The sequence below is a fragment of the Podarcis muralis genome, chromosome 3 (assembly GCF_964188315.1).
Source record: "Podarcis muralis chromosome 3, rPodMur119.hap1.1, whole genome shotgun sequence".
Taxonomy (NCBI): domain Eukaryota; kingdom Metazoa; phylum Chordata; class Lepidosauria; order Squamata; family Lacertidae; genus Podarcis; species Podarcis muralis.
The window spans coordinates 117,209,527-117,233,995 of NC_135657.1; the positions used below are offsets into that span (position 1 = coordinate 117,209,527).

Below are 24,469 nucleotides of genomic sequence, written 5' to 3' on the forward strand. Positions count from 1 at the left end.
ACATATTTTATTTGTAGTGCACAAAAAACAGGAAAAACAATAAAATACTTACAATGAAGAACAATTTTAATCAACATAAACTTGGAAGTATTTCAATGGGTGTGTGTGTGTGTGTGAGAGAGAGAGAGAGAGAGAGAGAGAGAGAGAGAGAGGAGGGTGACCGAGTAAGAGGGAGGAAAGGAAAGAGGCGCCACCTCAGGCTCTGGGCAGCAGTGGCAACATCTGGCTGCTCCTCCCTCAGTGCCCTCCAGCGAGAGACCCGGCGCCCTGGGCCCAGCGGCAGCACTGGCGACAGCCGCTGCGCCTTCGCGCTATGCCCGCATTTCCACAAGCCTTTCTCAGTGATGGTGATGGCTCCCCTGGGCTTGGCTCCAGGCCTGGCTGGTCCATGGGCCGGTCCCTCCCCCTTTGGACCCGCTTCGCCCGGCAACTGAGGAGGAGGTGCATGTGTGGAGAAGGAGAAGCTGGGTGGGATTGCAGTCACCGCCGAACCTGTGGTCCCTTCCCAGCGGTTTGAGGGAGCTGTCACTAACACGGGCAACATCTCACTTGCTCTCACACACATGCACACACACACCTCCCTGGAGCGCCTGTGTGCCTGGGATCGTGATGGGATTGATGGGCGGCCAAGTGGGATGCGGCTGGAGAGTGTGGTCTGAGGAGAAGCTGGAAGGGATTGGACCCAGCCACTTGCAGGAGTAGGGTATGCTGGCCCAGGCGACGTGGTCCAGGTCTGGTCCCAGATCCAAGGATTCTATGAGGAGTCAGTCCAACAGGGCCAAGGCAAGTCTCAAGGCAGGAAACCAGGCTAGGTCAGGCACAGGGTCTCAGGCAAGTTCCAGCAAGCAGCAATGTTGCTCCCGCAACCTGGGACGGGGTCCCACAGCCTTTTATCTCTGTCGGGGTAACGGCTGGTCCTGATCCCCCAGTGATTCACCTCCCTGTCTCGCCCGAAGGTGAGCACTCCTCCTGCGAGTACTCGGTTCTCTCCTTCTCTCAGACCTCAGTCTCTGCATCTGGAGCCAGGGCAGGCTCAGGCCCCTGACTCGACCCAGCTGGTGCTTGTTGCAGGGGAACCTGTGCAGACTGGGGCTCTTCAGAATCAGGCCCCAGACTCAGTTCAGATGCCGCCTGAGGCAGGGGATCCGGTGTGGACCAAGACTCCTTCGGTTCCAAGTCCGAGCCAGAGTCCCAGGCCATCACATAGGGGCTTGGAGGGAAGGAAGCTCGCGTTGGCTGTGGGCAACGGGAAGGAGGGTTCTGCAATTGCCGGGCAGGCCAGGTTCAGGACTCTGGTGGGCCAGATCTGGGCTACGGACCGTAGTTTGAGGACTCCTAGGCTAGAGGAAGTGGAGAAAGGAAGTAGCTGGGCTAAGGAATGGGAAGGAGGGTAAGATCTGGGAGAAAGAAAGAGGGGGTTCCCTTTTTAAGCAAACTGAGGGAAAGGGGAGGTGAGGAGGAGAATAAATATTGGCAGTGGTGTAGTGGGGGCGGGCAGAAAGAGGAGAGTGGGCAGCAACGCTGCCTCCCTCTCTCCTGGACTGCAGCGTGCGAGGAACCTGCCTAGGCAGCTTCCTTGTGTCCAGCCGCAGCTCTGCTCCTGGGTCACGCCTGACTCAGCGGCGGAGAGGAGGAGGAGAGTTGGAGACAGTGCCCCTCTCCCTGGCTGGACTGTGGCACGCAAGTGCGCCCCCACGCCAATTTGTGAGGCGAGCTGCAGCGGGATCCCTCCGTGCCCCATCCTGGAGTGGTGATAGTATATGCTCTGCCACTGAATATTGGCATTTCAATGAATGTTGAGAAAAGGAGGAGGAGGAGGTCGGCTTTTTGTTGTGAGTGTGCATATGATTGGCGGCCATGGCGATGTGTGCGATTTGTATTGGTGGACAGGCGGTGACCACCCCCCCCCCAAAGCTAAATAATTCTGGGCAATCTCCCCCCCCCCTCCCAAAAAAGCTAGCTCAACAACCGTGGGCAATCTCCCCCCCCCCCCATTTTTTTTGTTGCGGTCCAAAAAATAGGGGTCGTCTTATACACGGGGGCGTGTTATACACAGAAAAATATGGTATATTGTTCTAACACATCCTGTGACCTTGCGGTGAAGGGTGAATGAGAAATCAAATAAAGAAGGAAATACAACCCACAACTGTATTTTTCCACAGATAAAACAGATTTTTAAATTTAAAAAATTCTACTAAGAGAGATACCAACAATATTTTGCCATAATAAATGCTCATTTTAATAAATGTGACTGCCTTATTTTGCTTTAAATGCCTTATTTGTGTTCTCCAGAACAATCTTATACATATCTACTCAGAAATAAGCCCCATTTAGTTCAATGTGCTGGGGCCTACTCCTGCGAAGTGTGTATGGGATTATAACCCCCAGCAGTATAAAGGTGGGTAAACAATTATCTTTTTATAGGGATTAAAGTTCATCATTCTGTGGTATGTGTCTACTGCAAATAATGTTTTATAGAATATAGTCAAAAGAATAAAGCTGGGCAAACAATCCCCTTTTTATAAGGAAGGAAGTTCATCATTCTGTGGTATGTATCTAACGCAAATAATGTTTTATATTAAGTGAAACAACTTTGTTATTATATGGGTTATTACATTTCATTATTTATATTAACATTTTTATTCCTTCAAAAATGAAGCAGGTTTTTAAGTTACTAATGGCTGAACTTTTTTTGTTTATTAAGTTGTTCACTTAAATTCATACTGCCCAAGTTTCAGATCAGAGATTCACCAGATCAGGACTAACTCAATATCATTGGTACCCAAGTCGCCCTAGCAAATTTGAATCAAAATCCATTAAAATTCAAGTTTTAAGAGTTAAAATAAATTAAACCCCCCCCTTGCTCCTTCTACCTTCTCCATATTACTGACAATCAGAGGTGTGTTGTTCTTACTGAAAGAACAGAATTGTCTCTGCAGGTACCATTTAGTACCATTTTCCATTGGTTTGTTTTTTTTAAGAGGGAGAAAGAGAGGATTTTGATGTGAGAAGTGATGTATTTGGCAAGTGAGCCTATCCACCTCCCAGTTCCCCAAGGTAAGGATATTTTCCTTTTCGTAGGGGATCGGAGGCAACTAGAGAAAAGGGGCAGGTGAGGTACAGGCTACATAAACTACTAATGGGGAAGGTCTATTTAAGCACAATTTTATTTTATTTGTTGCATTTGTTTAGTCCAGATCTGATTTCTCACCTCATCTCTGTTCATTACCAATGATGTTTGCAAGTGCGTAAGTAGTGAAATTAAGAGGGTCTGCTAATCTAACTTGCCCACAAACTTTGTGCAAACAGACCAGGATGGATGTTCAACAAGCAGGTCATTTGAAGTGATCAGATAAACTGCTGTACACACCTCAGTCTCCAAGCAGTGAGGTTTCAGGGATTCCAGAATATATTTTTAACATCTACATGCAGCCGCTGGGAGAGATCATCAAGGGGTTTGGGTTGGGTGTTCATCAATATGTGGATGATACCCAGCTCTACCTCTCTTTCAAATCAGAACCAGTGAAGGCGGTGAAGGTCCTGTGTGAGTGTCTAGAGGAGGTTGGAGGATGGATGGCGGCTAACAGATTGAGGTTGAATCCTGACATGACAGAAGTACTGTTTTGTGGGGACAGGAGGCGGGCAGGTGTGGAGGACTCCCTGGTCCTGAATGGGGTAACTGTGACCCTGAAGGACCAGGAGTGCAGCCTGGGAGTCATTTTGGACTCACAGCTGTCCATGGAGGCGCAGGTCAATTCTGTATCCAGGGCAGCTGTCTACCAACTCCACCTGGTACGCAGGCTGAGACCCTACCTGCCCGCAGACTGTCTCGCCAGAGTGGTGCATGCTCTAGTTATCTCCCGCTTGGACTACTGCAATGCGCTCTACGTTGGGCTACCTTTGAAGGTGACTCGGAAACTACAACTAATCCAGAATGCAGCAGCTAGACTGTTGACTGGGGGCAGCTGCCGAGACCACATAACACCGGTCTTGAAAGACCTACATTGGCTACGTTGGGCTACCTTTGAAGGTGACCCGGAAACTACAACTAATCCAGAATGTGGCAGCTAGACTAGTGACTGGGAGCGGCTGCCGAGACCACATAACACTGGCTCCCAGTACATTTCTGAGCACAATTCAAAGTGTTGGTGCTGACCTTTAATGGCCTTGTTCCTTTATACCTGAAGGAGCATCTCCACCCCCATTGTTCTGCCCAGACACTGAGGTCTAGCGCCGAGGGCCTTCTGGCGGATCCCTCACTGCGAGAAGCCTAGTTACAGGGAACCAGGCCTCGGTAGTGGCACCTGCCCTGTGGAACGCCCTCCCACCAGATTTCAAAGAGAACAACAACTACCAGACTTTTAGAAGACATTTGAAGGCAGCCCTCTTTATGGAAGCTTTTAATATTTAACAGACAACTGTATTTTAATACTTTGTTGGAGGCCACCCAGAGTGGCTGGGGAAAGCCAGTAAGATGGGCAGGGTATAAATAATATATTATTATTATTATTATTATTATTATTATTATTATTATTATTATTTGGTATCCTTTGAGTGAGGTCACTTGTGGTGTTTTTGCCCACAGATGACCCCTCAGTGACATCACCTCCAGCCAGCGGAGGGGAGAGGTGCCCTCTTTTGCCACATCTGCTGTCACCTTCGTAAGGCATCTCCAATTACCTTGTTTCTGTGACAACACTTTGTCCCTAGCTTACATAGCAAAGGAGATGCTTACCGGACCCAGCTACAGTCTGACCATTTCAGTAGCCAGCCTCTTCTGCAGACCCCCAGTCCCTTGACTCCACAGGGCTGGAAGGAATCCTGAGATGACATCCAGAACACCCTCAGAACAATTGCATTTTTGCTGCTACCTTGGGCAAAAGTTCAAACAAAAAAATTCTCACCTGGGTGGATGGGCACATAACTGTCTAATCACAGCTAGAATAATATCCTGGAGTTCTCTGTTGATTTCTACAGTCAACTCTCCATTCCACCCCCTGGGAGGAAAAATAAGGAGAGGTCCAAAACAAAGAGGTGGGCTGCTCTATAATTTTTTAATCTCTCTGTTTAATCTACTTTGGGAACAAGGGTGGGGGGGAATAGCTACAGTAAATTCGAATTTGCTGCCCCTGTGGATCCTGCCGCCTGAGGCAGTGGTCTCACCTTGCCTCAGGTGTGGGCTGGCCCTGCCAAAAACCACTCCATTTAATCAGCCTTTGAGCAGGGGTTCCCCAACTGGATTCCATGGACCCCCAGTGACCCATGAGCTTTATTCAGGTGGTCTGTGGTGTTGCTGTGAAGAACACATACACTTTGAACCCTATGCGATATGAGAAAGAAAAGAAGCAATAAAAATGCAATTTAAATCCACACTGCATCTAACACAGTGCATAACAGTTGCTACAACAGATGGTGGGTGGGTGGGAATCATGAAATGGTCTGCCAAGACCCTCAGCAATTTTCAAGGGTTCATAAGGGGCAGGAATGGGAACATCTTCTTTAGAGTGTTCAGCAGACCAGACAATGTGGAAATTTAATAGTATTAAGCTCTGCTTGTTCACACTCAATTCTCTCCAACATTATAGCATTAGAAAGAATGGTATTTGCCTCTCAGACAAACAGATCAGTTATCTATGGCAAATGGGACTTTTTCAACACTTTCTGAGGTAAATTTTTATTTGATTAGCATGTGTTGGCTGGTTTTTCTGCTGCACGTCACCCAAATGTATGTATGCAAGAGCAGAAAGTAAAGTTCCCTCTACGGTTAACCAGACAGCCCACAGCAAGCTGTTGAATAGAGATAAAAGCTCTTTTGCATATCACTGTGGAAAAGAACTGGAGTTGCCTTGGCTCTGGATCCTTAAAGGGTGGCAAGCCGTTTCGTTTACGACCCCTCCCAGTCAATCAAAAGGTTGCATCTGGACGTGAGAATGAACTGCAAGTGTCACCATGGTTGCCGTCCTTACCATAGGTAATTCTGGTTCTGAAAGGAAAAAATAAAATCCCTGCTAAGTCTGGGAACAATTAATGTGCAAAGTAGTGAACACATTGGTGGGGAGGAGAGAATTTTTAGTCAGGGGGACCCAGGGCTTTGGAGGGGCCTAGGCTGCAAGCCTGTTATCACAATGAAAAATGGAAGCAAAAGTCTAAATCAAACTTTGTGTTTTTTTAATGCAAACTCCCCCCTTCCCTCATTTCTTTGTTTCTGCATTAGCGCTCCAGACCTTGTAAAATTTTGCAAAAAAATAGTGCTGGAAGGACACCAACACTGCATTGTTCCCCTGGGACATTCATGTGGAGGGCAGAGGTGTAGAAAGGTCAGGTGGTACCTGGTGCATAAAATTTCTTGTATTTTGTATTTTATTTTTTGCCTGCAAAAATGGTTTTACGTTATTTCATATTTTCTTACAGAGGAATGTGGATTCTGGGCCCCTGATAACAAGTAGGCGATTGTGGACAGATACTTAAATCTACAGGATGGATTGTGTTTGACTCCACTGAATTGAAATTTCAGCCTTCACGGCATACGAAAACGGCCAAGTAAACAGTTATTTTCGTGGAGGAGGGTCAAGATATTAACTGATATGCATGAAATTTCAGATATAGCTATATAACCCCTAGTGTAGTAAGATAAGACCTTTGGAGCAGGCATTTACAAAACATGCAAAAGCTAAAATATTAAGATTAAAATTATTTCAACTTCCACAGCATCTAGGTATGCTTGTCTAAAGAAGAATGCTTTTAGCAGGTACCCAAAAAGAGTCTAGCAAAAACACGTGCTTTGTTGAAATTTGAGCCTTCACAACATAGGAAAACGGTCAAGTAAACAGCTATTTTCGTGGAGGAGGGTCAAGATATTAACTGATACACATGAAATTTCATATGTAGCTTATCCCTAGTGTAGTAAGATAAGACCTTTGGAGCAGGCATTTTTTTAAAAAAGTTTTTTTATGAACCACTCTAAAGGTAAAGGGACTCCTGATCATTAGGTCCAGTCGTGACCGACTCTGGGGTTGCGGCACACATCTTGCCTTATTGGGCAAGGGAGCTGGTGTACAGCTTCCGGGTCATGTGGCCAGCATGACTAAGCCGCTTCTGGCGAACCAGAGCAGCGCACGGAAACACTGTTTACATTCTCGCCGGAGCGGTACCTATTGATCTACTTGCACTTTGACGTGCTTTCGAACTGCTAGGTTGGCAGGAGCAGGGACTGAGCAACGGGAGCTCACCCCGTCGTGGGGATTCAAACCGCCGACCTTCTGATCGGCAAGTCCTAGGCTCTGTGGTTTAACCCACAGCGCCATTGTTCCTTGATAATTTGTCACCCCCCCTCCATGATGGCACCTGGGGTGCCCCCCCACCCCCTTCCTACGCCCCTGGTGGAGGGAGAAGAGAGCTGGCTCCCACAAGAGTGCTAAAGAAAGCCAGGCGCATGACATCAGCGAAGAAGAACCTGAGCTTAAAATCTGCCAGTAGCAGATACTTGATTGACAAGCATAGGAGCTGGCTCTGGGTGGCGAAGGCTCTGGAGGACCTTCAATGGGTTTTTTTTTAAGGGTGGCACTCCCTTATTTTTTGGATCCGGGTGCAGAGCAACGTCAGGACCTCATGCAACATTGTGCGCACAACGTCAGGACTCCTCAGTGCGCTTCAGAATGGTGCCTCTGTTGGTGAGTAGCAGAGGCAGAGGGTTTCTCATGCCACAGTTCTGGAACTATGTCCGTGATGAGTACTGAAAATATTTTTACTCCAGAAGGCAACCTAGAATTTATTATTGCTATGGGGCACTGGTTTAATGCTGCTGCCTTTCAGTTTTTTGCTGTTATTAATGATGATGACGGCACTTTTGTATAGTGCTTTCAGCAGATAGGTGAGTCCCAACCAGCGGCCAGGCAGGCTTAGAGCTCATAGCTGTCAACTTTTTCCTTTTTTTAAGGGAAATTCCCTTATTCTGAATAGGATTCCTCGCAAGAAAAGGGACAGCTGTGATAGAGCTCTTACACCAGTCAGCTTGTTGTTCATTCTTGTTTTCTCCCCTGCTATGTTAGTTCCAGAGGATCCAAAGATGTCAGTACCCCCCTGTACAGCCAAGTGTCCCATTCTGGGGACTCCCAGTGTCTACAGCCAGTGGCACTTTATCACCTGCCTAGGCAAAGTTTGGGGTCCACCACTAGAGGCCATCCCATCCATCCCACCTCCAACTGAGAAGAGTCAAGATTCAAAGCAGGATTGAATTCTCCAACTGAGAAGAGTCAAGATTCAAAGCAGGTCCACCACTAGAGGCCATCCTATCCATCCCACCTCCAACTGAGAAGAGTCAAGATTCAAAGTCCCTCACTCATAGATCAGTTTCTTAGCCACTGAGCCACAGCAGCTCTTACATTTTAGTTTCCTGTGTGAAGCAGGATATAAATAATTTTAATAATTAAATAAATAAGAAGCAATGCATGCTGCAAAACAACATGGTCTCTGAAAGGCCTGCAAATGCCGCCTTTTTCTGTCAGGTACCTATCCCTTCATGGATGTCGGCTTCCCAGCTTTGTCGACAGACAGATTTGCTTGATCTTAGTCTATCTCTCCCATTTCTCAATGCATCTCTTCATCAGTTTCTGAACCACAAAAATACAGGTTCTTTTTGATGTGGATTGTTGATGATGGTGGTGGTGATGATGATGATTGTTATGTAGTGAGTTGAATAGGATCCAAAATGTAGCCGTCTGATTGGTCCTAGAACAATAGGATTCAGAATGCAGCAGTATGATTGGTCCTAGAACAATGCAGCAGTATGATTGGCCCACAGGAGCCACCCAATCCAGCTCCAGGTGGAAGTGAACCCGCAAGCTGATTGGCCTACAGGAGAATCCCGGAATTAGCCAATCACTTGCAGCCCATTGTGTAAATAATGTACATAAAGCAGATATTTTGGGGGAACTTTCATTCCTCGCTACTATGAGCTGAATAAAGAGCATGAAATCCACACTCGACTCCGAGTATATGTCAATGATTGTGATGTCAGTATTGTTATTATTTGTGGGGTGCTCATTTCTCTGTACATGTTGGTTGGGAGGTTGAGGCAAGCAGATTTGCACCATTTTTGTACATTTTTCTCGGAGATGCTGGAAAAACACACACATTAGAAGAAGAAGAAGAGTTTGGATTTGATATCCCGCCTTTCACTCCCTTTAAAAAAAGGTAAAGATACCCCTGCCCATACGGGCCAGTCTTGACAGACTCTAGGGTTGTGCGCCCATCTCACTCTATAGGCCAGGGGCCAGCGCTGTCCGCAGACACTTCCGGGCCACGTGGCCAGCGTGACAAAGCTGCATCTGGCGAGCCAGAGCCACACACGGAAACGCCGTTTACCTTCCCGCCAGTAAGCGGTCCCTATTTATCTACTTGCACCCGAGGGTGCTTTCGAACTGCTAGGTTGGCAGGCGCTGGGACCGAGCAGCGGGAGCGCACCCCATCGCGGGGATTCGAACTGCCGACCTTTCGATCGGCAAGTCCTAGGCACTGAGGCTTTAACCCACAGCGCCACCCGCGTCCCACTCCCTTTAAGGAGTCTCAAAGCGGCTAACATTCTCCTTTCCCTTCCTCCCCCACAACAAACACTCTGTGAGGTGAGTGGGGCTGAGAGACTTCAGAAAAGTGTGACTGGCCCAAGGTCACCCAGCAGCTGCATGTGGAGGAGCGGAGATGCGAACCCGGTTCCCCAGATTACGAGACTACCGCTCTTAACCACTACACCACACTACACCACACATTACCTGCCCTTTACTCCGTGTGATAAACTATGGGGTTGGATAAGGCACCCTGGGCTCATTTTCTGATGGTCCAGATATATATGTGTAAAATAACAATAATTAAAATAATTCTGACAGCACCTTCTATAGCAGATAGGTAGCTTTTTGTATATTTTCCTCCAAATTACATCAAATTCCTTCCCCCTTTGTCCTTCCCTTTTTGCCTGCTGATCTTCAATCCTATGCATCTAATAAAAAAATAGCATACTTTGCTACTCACAGTTCAGCCTCAGCAGCAGCAGATAATGTGGTTTGTTTAAATTATATTTCTGTTTAGTGTTATTTACTTTAAATTGTGCTATGTGCCTCTCCCAACCCTCACGTGCGCACGTGATCTGTGGCACATACATTGCCCTTTTGTAATTCTACCCATTACGTAATTTGACATCATTAAGCAGTTAAAGTCATGTAGTCTTATGTTATAAAGTATAAAGTTAATTTTAATTTGTTTGTGCTCCAAGTTTACAGTGAAGGAGCTTATTCCCAATGAGGAAGCCCTAACCACACAAACAACATCAACCTCAATAGCTGGACTTTGGACTTTGTCATCACCTCCAAGAGCTGGTCTTTGGGAAATATTCTTGGTGCCAATAATGTAAATTTTAAACCAGTTTTTGAAAGAAAAAGTCAAAGATTATTTACTTTTAATGCTGTAAAAAGGTAAAGGTACCCCTGCCCGTACGGGCCAGTCTTGACAGACTCTGGGGTTGTGCGCCCATCTCACTCAAGAGGCCGGGGGCCAGCGCTGTCCGGAGACACTTCCAGGTCACGTGGCCAGCGTGACATCGCTGCTCTGGCGAGCCAGAGCCGCACACGGAAACGCCGTTTACCTTCCCGCCAGTAAGGGTCCCTATTTATCTACTTGCACCCGGGGGTGCTTTCGAACTGCTAGGTTGGCAGGCGCTGGGACCGAGCAACGGGAGCGCACCCCGCCGCGGGGATTCGAACCGCCAACCTTTCGATCGGCAAGCCCTAGGTGCTGAGGCTTTTACCCACAGCGCCACCCGCGTCCCTTTTAATGCTGTAGTTCTATCTTAAATTAATGCTGTAGTTCTATCTTAAATTAAGAATAGTTATCTCAAGAACGTTCTTACAATGTTATTTATGTTGTACATTTACAGGTGACTTGGCAGTGTTTTTCCAACAGCTGTGAGTCACATCTTTGTGTCCTACAGCCCTCAGTGTTATCTGTGTATGCACATCCTTTGGCTGAAAAGAATAAACAAAGTTAGGTGTAAAAAAAGAGAGAAAGCCTTAGCCTTTTCTTCTCCCGAAGATATCCTGCAAGGCAACAGAGGTTTCGGATGAGAGTTTTCCTTATCCTAGATGGTCTACCTTCTCAGGTGGACAAGCCATGCCTGTCCCCCACCTCCCTCTACAGCTTGCTCATAAACCACATTCTTGAGAACAAGAAGAAGAGGGCAGAAATATAACTATTGTGAAAGGAGTTCTTCAGAGGTCCAGAATATGGGAAGTCTGTGTGGAATTTAATAATTAATAATTTGGAACAGAAACCCAAAATATTGGGTTGGATTGTTGCGATTGTTCTGAGCTAAACTGGGCCCATGCTGCAACCCACACATGTTATCAGAAATGTGATGGTGTGCAGCCCCTCTCTGAACTCCTTGTTGAGTCCTACAACCACACACCCACCCCCACACCCCTGCTAACTTCCCTCCCTCTCTATCTGGCTTGCTGTTCCAGTAGCAGCAGCGGCAGAATTCCCAAAGGGAAGGAAGGTTCCCTCCCTCTTCTCAAAGATGTCACGCTGCTATGACTGCAAGCCAAGCCGCAGGAGCACTGCACCTTTACAAACTGAAGGGAATAAGTACACTAGTCCTTAGTGTGGGAGCAAAGATAGCGAGCAGCGTGCCAGGTGCCAGACCGCTCAAGCAAAAGAGACAGGGAAGGAATTGCCATATTCAACAACAGCAAGAGTAGCAAGGAAGGAAAGTGAGTACAAGGGGGTTGGGGAGAATTTGAAATCTCCTCTGGGTCGGATTTTATTTATCTCAAAGAGTAAATACCCTGTCTTCTGATCAAGGCAGTTTACAACATATTATAAAAATACGTCTTTTGGTGATGGGGCAACCAAGAGAGTTGCTTGGGGGGGGGGGGCATTATGCTCAGGCTACCGCTGTCCTTACGTGGCATACAACAACCCAGAAAAATTATGCACACCCCACCCGGAAGTGTATTTCCAGGCAGCTCTGAGGTAGACATAATTGTCCCTAGAGGATGAAGCTTCTCCTCCTACTCAGGACTCTTTGCATGGTTTGTTTCTATGGATCATGGCATCTGTGATGTCTGCATGAGTTTAATATAAAATATACCCCTCACAAACCCCTGTAAGATAGCATTCCAACCTGAAGTGTAAGATAGCATTCCAACCTTCAGCAAAGTAAAGTGCAGACAACACAGTGCTGACGAAGAATTATATTAGCAGAGCGGCAGATATCTCACCTACCAGCATTTTATAGATAATTGTTTTTATTGTTTCATATTCCTTTTTTTATTAAAGGCTAACCAGATGCTTATGAGAAGCCACAAGCAGGACAGGTAAGCAATTGCCCAATACTTACTGTATTTTTCCGTGTATAAGACTATATTTTCCCCAATTTTTTTAAGTTTAAAATTGGGGGTCGTCTCACACACGGAATGTTGCAATTAAATATATAAATAAATTTATTTCTTAAATTGGGCTCAAAAAATAGGGGTCGTCTTATACATGGGGGCGTCTTATTCACGGAAAAATACGGTATTTGTTTACCTGTGTAGGTGGAGATTCCATTTAGCTGCCGTAGCTAATTGCCACTGACAGACCTATTCTCCACAATATTGTCTAATCTACTTTTAAAGCCATCTAACTCATTGGCTATTACCGCATCTTGCGGCAGCAAATTCTGGAAGTTAATTAAATGCCCTGTGAAGTAATACTTTCTCTGCCTCTTGTGAATCGGTTTCAGCACCTATCTCTATTATTACACAGAAGCCAATAATCAAACCACTGTGTTGAGCCAGAGTATCATGACAACCGGCACCCTTATGGTGTACATACCACATGCTGATCTCTCTGAGTACACACTGTGGACTAGAAGTTTGACAAGGTGAGCTTGAGCAGCACAGTGGAAATGAGATGCTGGCCAGGGACGGCTGAACCAAGCCAAAGGTAACTGTGCCTATATTGTTTTCCTGCACGGACTAAATGTCACACCTAGAAAAGGGGAAACTGATGCTGGAATAAAGTAATTGCATAAAATATGATGGTTTAAATGTGCATTTTATATTTGACTTCACTTAGAAATGCTTTTGTATTTTTTGAAATGTTTAATATTTTTTCTTAACTTTGTGTTAAATATGTATTCTGTAGCTGACCTCCTTTGTAATGTTTCATTTTGAAATCTTTAAGATATCATTTTAGTTTTCTGTTAATTATGTTGCTTTCACTGTATACTCTATATCTGACTTTCTTCAGAAATGATTCGTTCTGGATTGTTTTATTGATGTTTTAATATGCTGTAAACCACTTTGAGATTTTCCTTAAAAATATAAAGCGGTATTGAAATAAAATAAATAATAATAATAACCCACAAAAGATTTCAGTAGGAAAAGTCTGGTGAAAATTTCCTCTTGGGTGACATAGAAAACATGGTGTGGAATTTAAAACATTGGGAGGACTTCCTGTGAAAGTTGGGACGAGTCAGTGGAAGCCATGTGGATAGTGTTTGAATGGTTTTGTCATGGCCTTTGGGTAGTACAATAAAGCTTACTTACTGAGGAGAATATTCTTTGAATTTATTTCAGTGGAAGCCATGGCCTACCTATAACGCTATAAGGAGTATGAAAAAAATGGGGTATTAACAGTCAAAAGTTAATGTTACACATTATTTCAAGATTAAAGATTAGGATAACAAAGAGGAGAAGGATTTGCTGAACTAACAAATTGAACTGGAATACAAAAAGGGAGGTGTGAGGAGGTCCGGGAAATAAGCAAATGAAAGAAAGTGATGGAAAGATGGAATTGTTTTTTATCTATTTTTATTTTGTATTTTTCTTTTTTCTTTTTTCATTTTGTAGAATTCTAATAAATATCTGTTTAAAAAAAAAGGAAGCCATGGCCATCAGCCACCCTCTCCAACTCCCCTCCCATAAGCCATTACCTCCATAGAATCAATGTCCAACTATAGCTTTTGCAATGTACCAAAGCCAATGGTAACGCCCCAAAAGCTGTATAAATGAACTTTTGAAATTATACAGCAAGGTAACAATATAAATATATAAAAGCCCAAGTGGGAAAAATTGCAAATGGTTTTTTTTTTTCATTCACACAAAACAATGTGTTGAAAGAATATCATATTTTTCAGTGTACAGTGGTACCTCGGGTTAAGTACTTAATTCGTTCCGGAGGTCCGTACTTAACCTGAAACTGTTCTTAACCTGAAGCACCACTTTAGCTAATGAGGCCTCCTGCTGCTGCCGCGCCTCCGAAGCACAATTTCTGTTCTTATCCTGAAGCAAAGTTCTTAACCTGAAGCACTATTTCTGGGTTAGCGGAGTCTGTAACCTGAAGCGTATGGAACCTGAAGCGTATGTAACCCGAGGGACCACTGTATAAGATGCCCCCATGTATAAGACGACCCTTATTTTTTTGAACCCAAAATTAAGAAATCGGTCCAGAGCCCAAACCCGCGCCACCTGCACCCGTGTCAAAGCCCAACTGGAACCCAAGTCCAGGTCAGAGCTTGCGCCGCCCGCACCAGAGCCAGGGCCGGAACCCCTGAGCATTCACCAACCGTGTATAAAACGACCCCCAAATTTTGACTAAATCCTTTAATATATGGAAAAATATGGTATGTTGTTAGCAACTAAATAAGAGCGCAAAGAATGAATATGTAAATGGATGGGAAGACAAGGATTATGGAGCCAACCAAGGGGCTGCAGGAGGAGGAGGAGGAGGAGGTCGCGGAATGGAGTCCAGCCCAGTCTAGCCGAGGATCAGGCTGCAGGCAGCCATCTTGTGCTGGCATTCCGCTTGTGTTTCAAACTCCATAGCAACAGAACAGGCCTCTCATGTGACCGTTAACCCCTGCCATTGTCTGTTTGATCCTTTCACTCTGGATTCTGAGCCTGAGAACGACGGCAGCATGGGCAACGTGGGCAGCCGAGTAGAGAAACGGGATTCCTTGCCGACTTCTCCAGGAGGTCTGCGTGGCAGGCGTCAGCCAGACGGGCTCCTCCGGAAAGGAACATCACAGCATGGAGTTTTTGGCTACTTCCATTGGGGGAAGCGGGACACCTGGGCTGAGAAGAAGCACCAGTCATCTGGAGGTGGCTTTAAAGGGGACTATGAGTGTGACCAGGAGAACCAGTCCCCCGAGCGGTATTTCTGGGACCATCAACAGGCAGCTGATTTCTCCAAGAGCTCATTGCCTGAACATGGATGCTTCAGCAGGTGTCGGATCAGACCCTCTGCCTTCAAGGTGGTATCGTGGAAGAGCCTGTTGTGCATGCCGAGGCCGTCATCAGCCAAAGGCCAGAAGCTCTCCAAGAGCAACAGGAGCCTGGCCCAGAACAGCACCAGCAGCTCCTCGCAACGCAGCCCTCTCCGCAGTCACCTGCTGCACACCATCAGCCTGGACGAGAGCACAAAGGCTATCCAAAGCTTCCCCACCGACACTCCACCTTTCAAACCTGCTCCAACCCAGCTCAGTGCTTCCATGGGCCACAACAACCACACTGGCGACTCCTTAGACAGGGCTTCTCAGGGGCCACGGGACCCCTTGGCTGTAGACAAAACATCTCCGTCTTGCAAGAGCCTGAGCCGCCTGCAGAGCTCTGGGGAACCACACCCTCCGAATGAACCCACAAACTCCTTGGAAGATGTGGTGAAGGAGCTCGAGGACCGGCAGACTGAGAAGGCCATGGAGAGCAATCTGAGTGAGAATGATGATCCCTTCACTCAGAGATTTGAGGACAAATGGCGTTTGTGGATGGATGAGCTGGATGAACTGACGCAGGAAATTCAGCTTCAGCTCCACAAAGCTCAGCAGGAAGAGCAACGGCTGCAAGAAGAGCTGCTGGACCTTCAGCAGAGGCAGCGCGAGGAGCTGAGGCTCTGTATTAGTGTTTAATTTTCCCTTCTTTTAACTGTTTGCCACCAATTCATACAACCACACTGTTCTATTTATGTAATTATTTGATATATTATTCTATGTACAAATATTTGAAATTTATTAATAAAATATTGGACACAATCTGCCTGATTGAAGATAATCATAGTAGAACAGGTTCTAACACACAAACTCATTAACTGAATTTAGATCAAAATAGCAGCTGCTGTGCTATTGTTATAATGCATCTTCAAAGAATGCAACATTTCAGTTATAGGGTAAAAAGTCTATTGTAGGTCCATTTATTCAGCCAGAAGACAAGACTTGCTGGATTTTCATTTGACGAGTCGGATGCGATCACTTTTAATATAGAATAACTTGTCCGGACTTCTGCTGATGTGACTACAGTAAGCAGAAGGGAACTGAGTATTATTAGAGCTGCAATGAATATTCGCGTTTTAATAGCCTATCATTTCAGTGGGCTACAATTTTTTTTCCTTAAAAAATACTCATATGGTGTGAATATTCACTTTTCCCACATGGTTGGCACCATTGTTTACCCCAACTACAAGTGAGGCCACAGGTTAACACTTTCATAAGAACTGCCACAACAGCTAGCACATTTCCAAAGCTAAGCAGCATTCATCATCATCATCATCATCCTCCTCCTCCTCATCATCAAAGATTTCAGTAGGAAAAGTCTGGTGAAAATTTCCTCTTGGGTGACATAGAAAACATGGTGTGGAATTTAAAACATTGGGAGGACTTCCTGTGAAAGTTGGGACGAGTCAGTGGAAGCCATGTGGATAGTGTTTGAATGGTTTTGTCATGCCTTTGGGTAGTACAATAAAGCTGACTGCAGTGGAAGCCATGGCCATCAGCCACCCTCTCCAACTCCCCTCCCATAAGCCATTACCTCCATAGAATCAATGTCCAACTATAGCTTTTGCAATGTACCAAAGCCAATGGTAACGCCCCAAAAGCTGTATAAATGAACTTTTGAAATTATACAGCAAGGTAACAATATAAATATATAAAAGCCCAAGTGGGAAAAATTGCAAATGGTTTTTTTTCCATTCACACAAAACAATGTGTTGAAAGAATATCATATTTTTCAGTGTACAGTGGTACCTCGGGTTAAGTACTTAATTCGTTCCGGAGGTCCGTACTTAACCTGAAACTGTTCTTAACCTGAAGCACCACTTTAGCTAATGAGGCCTCCTGCTGCTGCCGCGCCTCCGAAGCACAATTTCTGTTCTTATCCTGAAGCAAAGTTCTTAACCTGAAGCACTATTTCTGGGTTAGCGGAGTCTGTAACCTGAAGCGTATGGAACCTGAAGCGTATGGAACCCGAGGTACCACTGTATAAGATGCCCCCATGTATAAGACGACCCTTATTTTTTTGAACCCAAAATTAAGAAATCGGGCCAGAGCCCAAACCCGCACCGCCCGCACCCGTGTCAAAGCCCAACCCGAACCCAAGTCCAGGTCAGAGCTTGGGCCGCCCGCACCAGAGCCAGAGCCGGAACCCCTGAGCATTCACCAACCCTGTATAAAACGACCCCCAAATTTTGACTAAATCCTTTAATATATGGGAAAATACGGTATGTTGTTAGCAACTAAATAAGAGTGCAAAGAATGAATATGTAAATGGATGGGAAGACAAGGATGATGGAGGCAACCAAGGGGCTGCAGGAGGAGGAGGAGGAGGAGGTCGCGGAATGGAGTCCAGCCCAGTCTAGCCGGGGATCAGGCTGCAGGCAGCCATCTTGTGCTGGCATTCCGCTTGTGTTTCAAACTCCATAGCAACAGAACAGGCCTCTCATGTGACCGTTAACCCCTGCCATTGTCTGTTTGATCCTTTCACTCTGGGTTCTGAGCCTGACAACGACGGCAGCATGGGCAACGTCGGGAGCTGAGTAGAGAAACGGGATTCCTTGCCGACTTCTCCAGGAGGTCTGCGTGGCAGGCGTCAGCCAGACGGGCTCCTCCAGAAAGGAACGTCACAGCGTGGAGTTTTTGGCTACTTCCATTGGGGCAAGCGGGACACCTGGGCTGAGAAGAAGCACCAGTCATCTGGAGGTGGCTTTCAAAGGGACTATGAGAGTGACCAGGAGAACCAGTCCCCCGAGCGGTATTTCTGGGACCATCAACAGGCAGCTGATTTCTCCAAGAGCTCATTGCCTGAACATGGATTCTTCAGGAGGTGTCGGATCAGACCCTCTGCCTTCAAGGTGGTATCATGGAAGAGCCTATTGTGCATGCCGAGGCCGTCATCAGCCAAAGGCCAGAAGCTCTCCAAGAGCAACAGGAGCCTGGCCCAGACCAGCACCAGCAGCTCCTCGCAATGCAGCCCTCTCCGCAGTCACCTGCTGCACACCATCAGCCTGGACGAGAGCACAAAGGCTATCCAAAGCTTCCCCACCGACACTCCACCTTTCAAACCTGCTCCAACCCAGCTCAGTGCTTCCATAGGCCACAACAACCACACTGGCGACTCCTTAGACAGGGCTTCTCAGGGGCCACGGGACCCCTTGGCTGTAGACAAAACATCTCCGTCTTGCAAGAGCCTGAGCCGCCTGCAGAGCTCTGGGGAACCACACCCTCCGAATGAACCCACAAACTCCTTGGAAGATGTGGTGAAGGAGCTTGAGGACTGGCAGACTGAGAAGGCCATGGAGAGCAATCTGAGTGAGAATGATGATCCCTTCACTCAGAGATTTGAGGACAAATGGCGTTTGTGGATGGATGAGCTGGATGAACTGACGCAGGAAATTCAGCTTCAGCTCCACAAAGCTCAGCAGGAAGAGAAACGGCTGCAAGAAGAGCTGCTGGACCTTCAGCAGAGGCAGCGCGAGGAGCTGAGGCTCTGTATTAGTGTTTAATTTTCCCTTCTTTTAACTGTTTGCCACCAATTCATACAACCACACTGTTCTATTTATGTAATTATTTGATATATTATTCTATGTACAAATATTTGAAATTTATTAATAAAATATTGGACACAATCTGCCTGATTGAAGATAATCATAGTAGAACAGGTTCTAACACACAAACTCATTAACTGAATTTAGATCAAAATAGCAGCTGCTGTGCTATTGTTATAATGCATCTTCAAAGAATGCAACATTTCAGTTATAGGGTCAAAAGTCTATTGTAGGTCCATTTATTCAGCCAGAAGACAAGACTTGCTGGATTTTCATTTGACGAGTCGGATGCGATCACTTTTAATATTGAATAACTTGTCAGGACTTCTGCTGATGTGACTACAGTAAGCAGAAGGGAACTGAGTATTATTAGAGCTGCAATGAATATTCGCGTTTTAATAGCCTATCATTTCAGTGGGTGTCAGAGACTGCCTCCAGGTCCCAGCTCACAGAAGACCAACGCTAGCCAGCAGAACTGTACAAAAGTCTTTATTGAAGTTTAGTTTCCATTTTCAAGCCCTAGCGTGCGTCTCTACGTCTAGACCCTAGACCAGCGAAGCCTCGTCTGAGTCTCCGCCCCCTGTACACCAGTTTAAGACTCTAGCCTTACTCCACCTTCTTCGTTTCTCCTTCCGCCTCTGGGTCCTACTACCCCCCGGGGTGCCTTCCTTCCTGGACGCCTCGGATGCGGACCCCTCGGACTCCTCCCCCTCTCTTCGGCGGGCTTTGGGACCCGGCTCCCTCTCCGGGCTGCTCATTGCGCCACCCTCTTGTACATTTGAACTTGGCGCGCGCACTGCCCCTGACCTTCCTTTTGACCGTTTCCTCGCTCTCTGATGCAGGCGTGGCTAACCCTGACTCATGTCCTTCCGCTGACGGAAAGCTGCCTGCTGCCGATGCCTGGGGCTCCTCCCCCCTACTGCTCTCCGGTGGGGAAGCTGGTCCCGATTTCCAGCTGCTGCTCTCTGAGTCCCCTCTGGCCCCTCCTTCCTGAGGTGTTCCCTCTGGCAACCCCCTAGCTCTGACCACGGGAGCCCCTTTCTGTGAATCCTCTGATTCGCTGGAGAGACTTAGAGACCTCGGACGGCTATCATCGCTGACCTCTCCCTCGGATTCCTCTCCCTCGGTCTCTAATTCCTCCCTTTCCTGTCCCTCTGCTCCTGAACCCCTGACATCCATCCCCCCCTCGAAGCCCTCCCTTCCCCCCTCCCCTCCTTCCGGTGTGGGTACTGGGTGCTCCGTAGTAGCGGGGGTGCGTGCAGGATACAGTTCGTCCCCCATGTACTCGTCGACGTCGCTCTCCTCTGCTTCCATCTCTCTGCCTCCTTGCTCGAACCCCACGTCTTCCCCCAACACGTCCATGTCCGTCTCGCCCCCGTTCCCCTCTGCGGGTGATTCCTGCCAAGGACCCCTCAGCCACTTCCTGCGCCACTGCTCCTCTGGTCGATCGTCCCACCAATAAGAGCGGTCTGAGGCAGACCCCGGTGGCGAACCCTCCGGGGAGCTTGTGACTGGGGCCTGTTCCTCGTCCGAGGCGAACCCCTGGAAGGTGCTGGCTGAAAGAGTGGGTGTGAAGAGCCAGTCGTCGAAATACTCGGCTGGCATGGGCCTGTGTGGGAAGAGGGCATGAAACTCCTCTTTGAGCAGAGGCTCCTCCAAGGCATAGTCCGGTACCCAGCTGTTGGCACTGGCCGGGGTACCCTCTCTGGCTAGGAGATATTCTACTCCCTCTTCCCCCCATCTCGAGTCTAAAATCTCTGTGACCTCGTTGATGTGCCCCCTTCTTGGCGACCCCCCCTTTCTGGGCCCTTCTCTGAGCGGGTCTGGTGCTGTGTCTGGTTCCTGAAATCTATGAGGTGCTTTGTAGGGCGTGAGCACCGATCTATGGAACACCGGATGCATTCTGGAACCCTCCGGAAGAGCCAACCGGAAGGCCACTGGATTGACCTGTGCCTGGACTTGGTAAGGTCCTAGCTGCTTATGTCCTAGCTTCTTCTTCGCTAACGATCTGGTCGGCACTGCTTGCGCTGCTAACCAGACCCAGTCTCCCACCTGTATGTCTTCCCCAACTCTTCTGTGTCTGTCGGCCTGCACTTTGTATGCGTGCTTTGCTAGTTCTAACTGCCTCCTAAGCTGTTCGTGAACTTCCTGCAACTCCGATGCTAAGGCTTCCGCTGCCTGTTGCTCCCCCTCCCCCACTCTCTCTAAACCCGGGAAGGTTCTGGGATGCCTCCCGTTGTTGGCGAAGAATGGCGTCACCCCCGTCGACACGTGCTTCGTATTGTTGTAAGCGAACTCGGCGAGTGGCAGGTAGTCCACCCATGTCGTGGGCTGCTGATTGGCGTAGCATCTCAGGTACTGCTGCATGATGGCGTTGACCCTCTCTGCTTGTCCGTTGGTCTGTGGGTGTCTCGCCGACGCTAAATTGACTTTGACGTTCAGAATGCCCATCAGCTTCTGCCAGAAGTTCGAGATGAACTGTCGCCCCCGGTCGGAGAGAATAGACCGTGGCAGACCGTGGACTTTGAACACGTGGTCTATGAACAGTTTGGCGGTCTGCTCTGCCGTGGCTACCTTCGCACACGGAATGAAGTGTGCCATTTTGGTACACATGTCCACCACCACTAGCACTGCTGTCTTTCCCCTCGAACTGGGCAGATCCGTGACGAAGTCCAGGGCCACCCTCTCCCACGGTTCAGACGGTGTCTGCAGCGGTTCCAGCAGTCCCGCCGGCGGTTTGTGAACTGACTTGGCCCTTTGGCAGGTGTCACATCTCGAGACGTAATCCGCTACTTCCCCCCGCATCTTGGGCCACCAAAAGTCTCTGGCTACTAGTTCGACAGTCTTTTCTTTGCCAAAGTGCCCGGCGGTGGGAGCGTCGTGTAGCTGCTGCAATACCCTTGCGCGGAGGTCGTCTCCCGGCACGTAGAGTGCTCCCTTGTGGAGGAGCAACCCATCGCGTATCTGGAACTCGTCGGCCTTCGCTGTGCCCCTGTGCACCTCCTCCATCTTGGCCTGTGCGAAGGGGTCTTCCCGCAGCGCGCGACGTACGGCGTCCAGGTCCACGGTTGCCGACGCGCATGCCCACGCTTCCGGTGCGAAAATGTGCTTGGCCGCCGACGGTGCCGCCTCCTCAAGGTATTGCGGCTTTCTGGACAATGCATCCGCCATCACGTTGTTGTCGCCTGGAATGTACTCTATCTTGAAGTCGAAGTCCGCGAAGAACTCTGCCCATCTAATGTGTCTCTGGTTGAGGAACCTAGCCGTGCGCCAGTACTCCAGATTCTTGTGGTCCGTGTGGACCTGCACTGTGTGTCTGGCTCCGATAAGGAAGTGCCGCCATGCCTTGAACGCTGCATGGATGGCTAGCAACTCCCTGTCCCAGATGGTATAATTCTGCTCCGACTTGCTGAGCTTCCTCGAGTAGAAGGCGCACGGCCTCCAGTCCCCCTGCTGGTCTTGTTGCAACAGGACAGCTCCCACGGCTCTGTCTGAGGCGTCTGTCTCCACCCTCATGGGTCTGCTGGGATTCACATGCAGCAGCTGCTCTTCGGACGTGAAGAGACGCTTGAGTTTCTGAAAGGACTGCTCCGCTTGCTCCGTCCAGATGAATTTCTTCTTCTTGGAGCTGAGCGTGTCGGTGATGGCCGCTGTCTGCATGGCAAATCCCTTGATGAACTTGCGGTAAAAGTTGGCAAAGCCGACAAACCGCTGGACTTCCTTCCGATTGCGTGGGCTTTTCCAGTCTAAAACTGCGCAAACCTTGGCGCTGTCCATGGCGAGCCCCTTGTCCGACAACTTGTAGCCCAGGAAATCCACCTCCGTCATGTCGAACTGGCACTTCTCCAGCTTGGCGTACAGCCTGTGCTCCTTCAGTCTCTGCAGAACTTCCCTGACATCCCTCTCGTGCGCCTCTCGCGATTCTGAAAAAATCAGGATGTCGTCCAGGAAGCATACGCACTTCTTGTAAAGGAGTCCCGCCAGCACATGATGCATAAAGGCTTGGAAACAGTGAGAGCCATTTTGTAATCCGAAGGGCATAACTCTGTATTCGTAGGTGCCCAGTGGCGTGAACATGGCCATCTTCCACTCGTCGCCTTCGCGCATGCGAATCAGGTTGTACGCCCCACGTAGATCCAACTTGGTGAAAACGCGTCCTTTCCTCACCGTCGCGAGCAGGTCGTCTATCTTGGGCATGGGGAAGGCTGAGGGCTTGGTTTTCGAGTTTAAAATTCGATAGTCCACCACCAGCCTCTTTTGGGGCGTGTCCCGCTTCTTCACAAAGAATACTGGACTGCCTCCCACAGCTTTTGACTCCCGGATGAACCCACGCTTCAAATTGTGATCTATGAACTCCCTGAGTTCCTGCAGTTCATCCTCAGACATGGAGTACAGTTTCCCAGTTGGCAGCGTCGCCCCCGGCAGGAGGTCAATCTTGCAGTCATAGGGTCTGTGAGGAGGTAGCTTGTCCGCCTCCTTCTCGCAGAATACCTCCAAAAACTCCGCATACTTGAGGGGTACTGCTTGCAGCGTGCCCAACTGTAACTGCGGGTCTTCCTCTTCCCCTTCTGGGCTGGGTATAATGCAGTGTTCCGCACAGTAGGAGGAGCCAAAAGTCAGTTGGCGCTGGTACCAAGCCAATGCTGGGCTGTGCCTGTGCAGCCAACTCATGCCTAATACTACAGGCGTGTCCGACAGTTGGGTGACATTGAAGCTGATGACCTCCCGGTGATTCCCAATTTGCATCACCATCGGCGGCGTCTGCTGTACCACCTGCCCCCCTAGCAGTTCCCTGCCATCCACCGTGACAACCTTCAGGGGCAGCGTGGCTGGCAGTAGCGCTACGTTGTGTTGTTGAATGAACTCCAGTCCTATAAAGTCTGCATTACTGCCAGAGTCAATTGTAATAGGCACTTCTAAGGTGAGTCCATTGGGCAGCTGGAGCGATGCGGTGAGCTGCACCACTGGTTTGGGCGGGAGGGGGTCTGTGGGCTGCAAAATCTCTGGGGACTTCCTCACTGACTCGTCTGGCTGGGCCCCAGTGCCTCCGTTTCCAGCCAGACTCCGTCGTTTCCCTGCTGTGGTTCTCTCTGCTGAGTTGTTTCCAGTACTGTCACTGAAGCTGCGGTGTGCTTGTGGAGCCTCTGGGGACACTCTTTCGCCATGTGCTGTCCACTATCACATATATAGCACTTCCTGTTCCCTCTAGGCAGCTTCGGTTTGACTGCTCCCGGTGTTAAGGCTCTGGTAGCTGAGTGAGCCCTAGCACCGCCAATCTCCATCGGCTCTTCGCCCCCTCCCTGTGGAGGCGTGGACTGCGCACGCGCTGCATCCCTGGGCAAGAGGGGGGGCACTCTCGCTGGTGTGCGTCCCCAACGCCCTTCTTCTTTGCTCCATGGGCGTTCTTCCTGCCTCACCCCAATCGTTAGCGCTCTTTCAACCACTTGCTGAGTGGTTTTGGGTCTCTCTCCCCGTGCCATCTCATCCTTGATCTGTGGGCTCAATCCCTCCAAAAAAAGGTCTCTAACTGGCGGAGAATCCTTATCCCAATTCAGCGCGTTGACCAATGCAAAAAACCGGGAATGATACTGCCTTACGCTGGCTTTCCCTTGTCTTAGCCCAAATATGT

At 48.3% G+C, this 24,469-nt stretch overlaps 2 pseudogenes; both read left to right on the forward strand.

Moving 5' to 3' along the window:
* Positions 1 to 5,949: 5,949 nt before the first annotated feature.
* Positions 5,950 to 15,934, forward strand: LOC144324859 (NEDD4-binding protein 3 homolog pseudogene; annotated as a pseudogene).
* Positions 15,935 to 17,504: 1,570 nt separating this feature from the next.
* On the forward strand, positions 17,505 to 18,897 carry LOC144327173 (NEDD4-binding protein 3 homolog pseudogene; annotated as a pseudogene).
* The last annotated feature ends 5,572 nt before the right edge of the window (positions 18,898 to 24,469 follow it).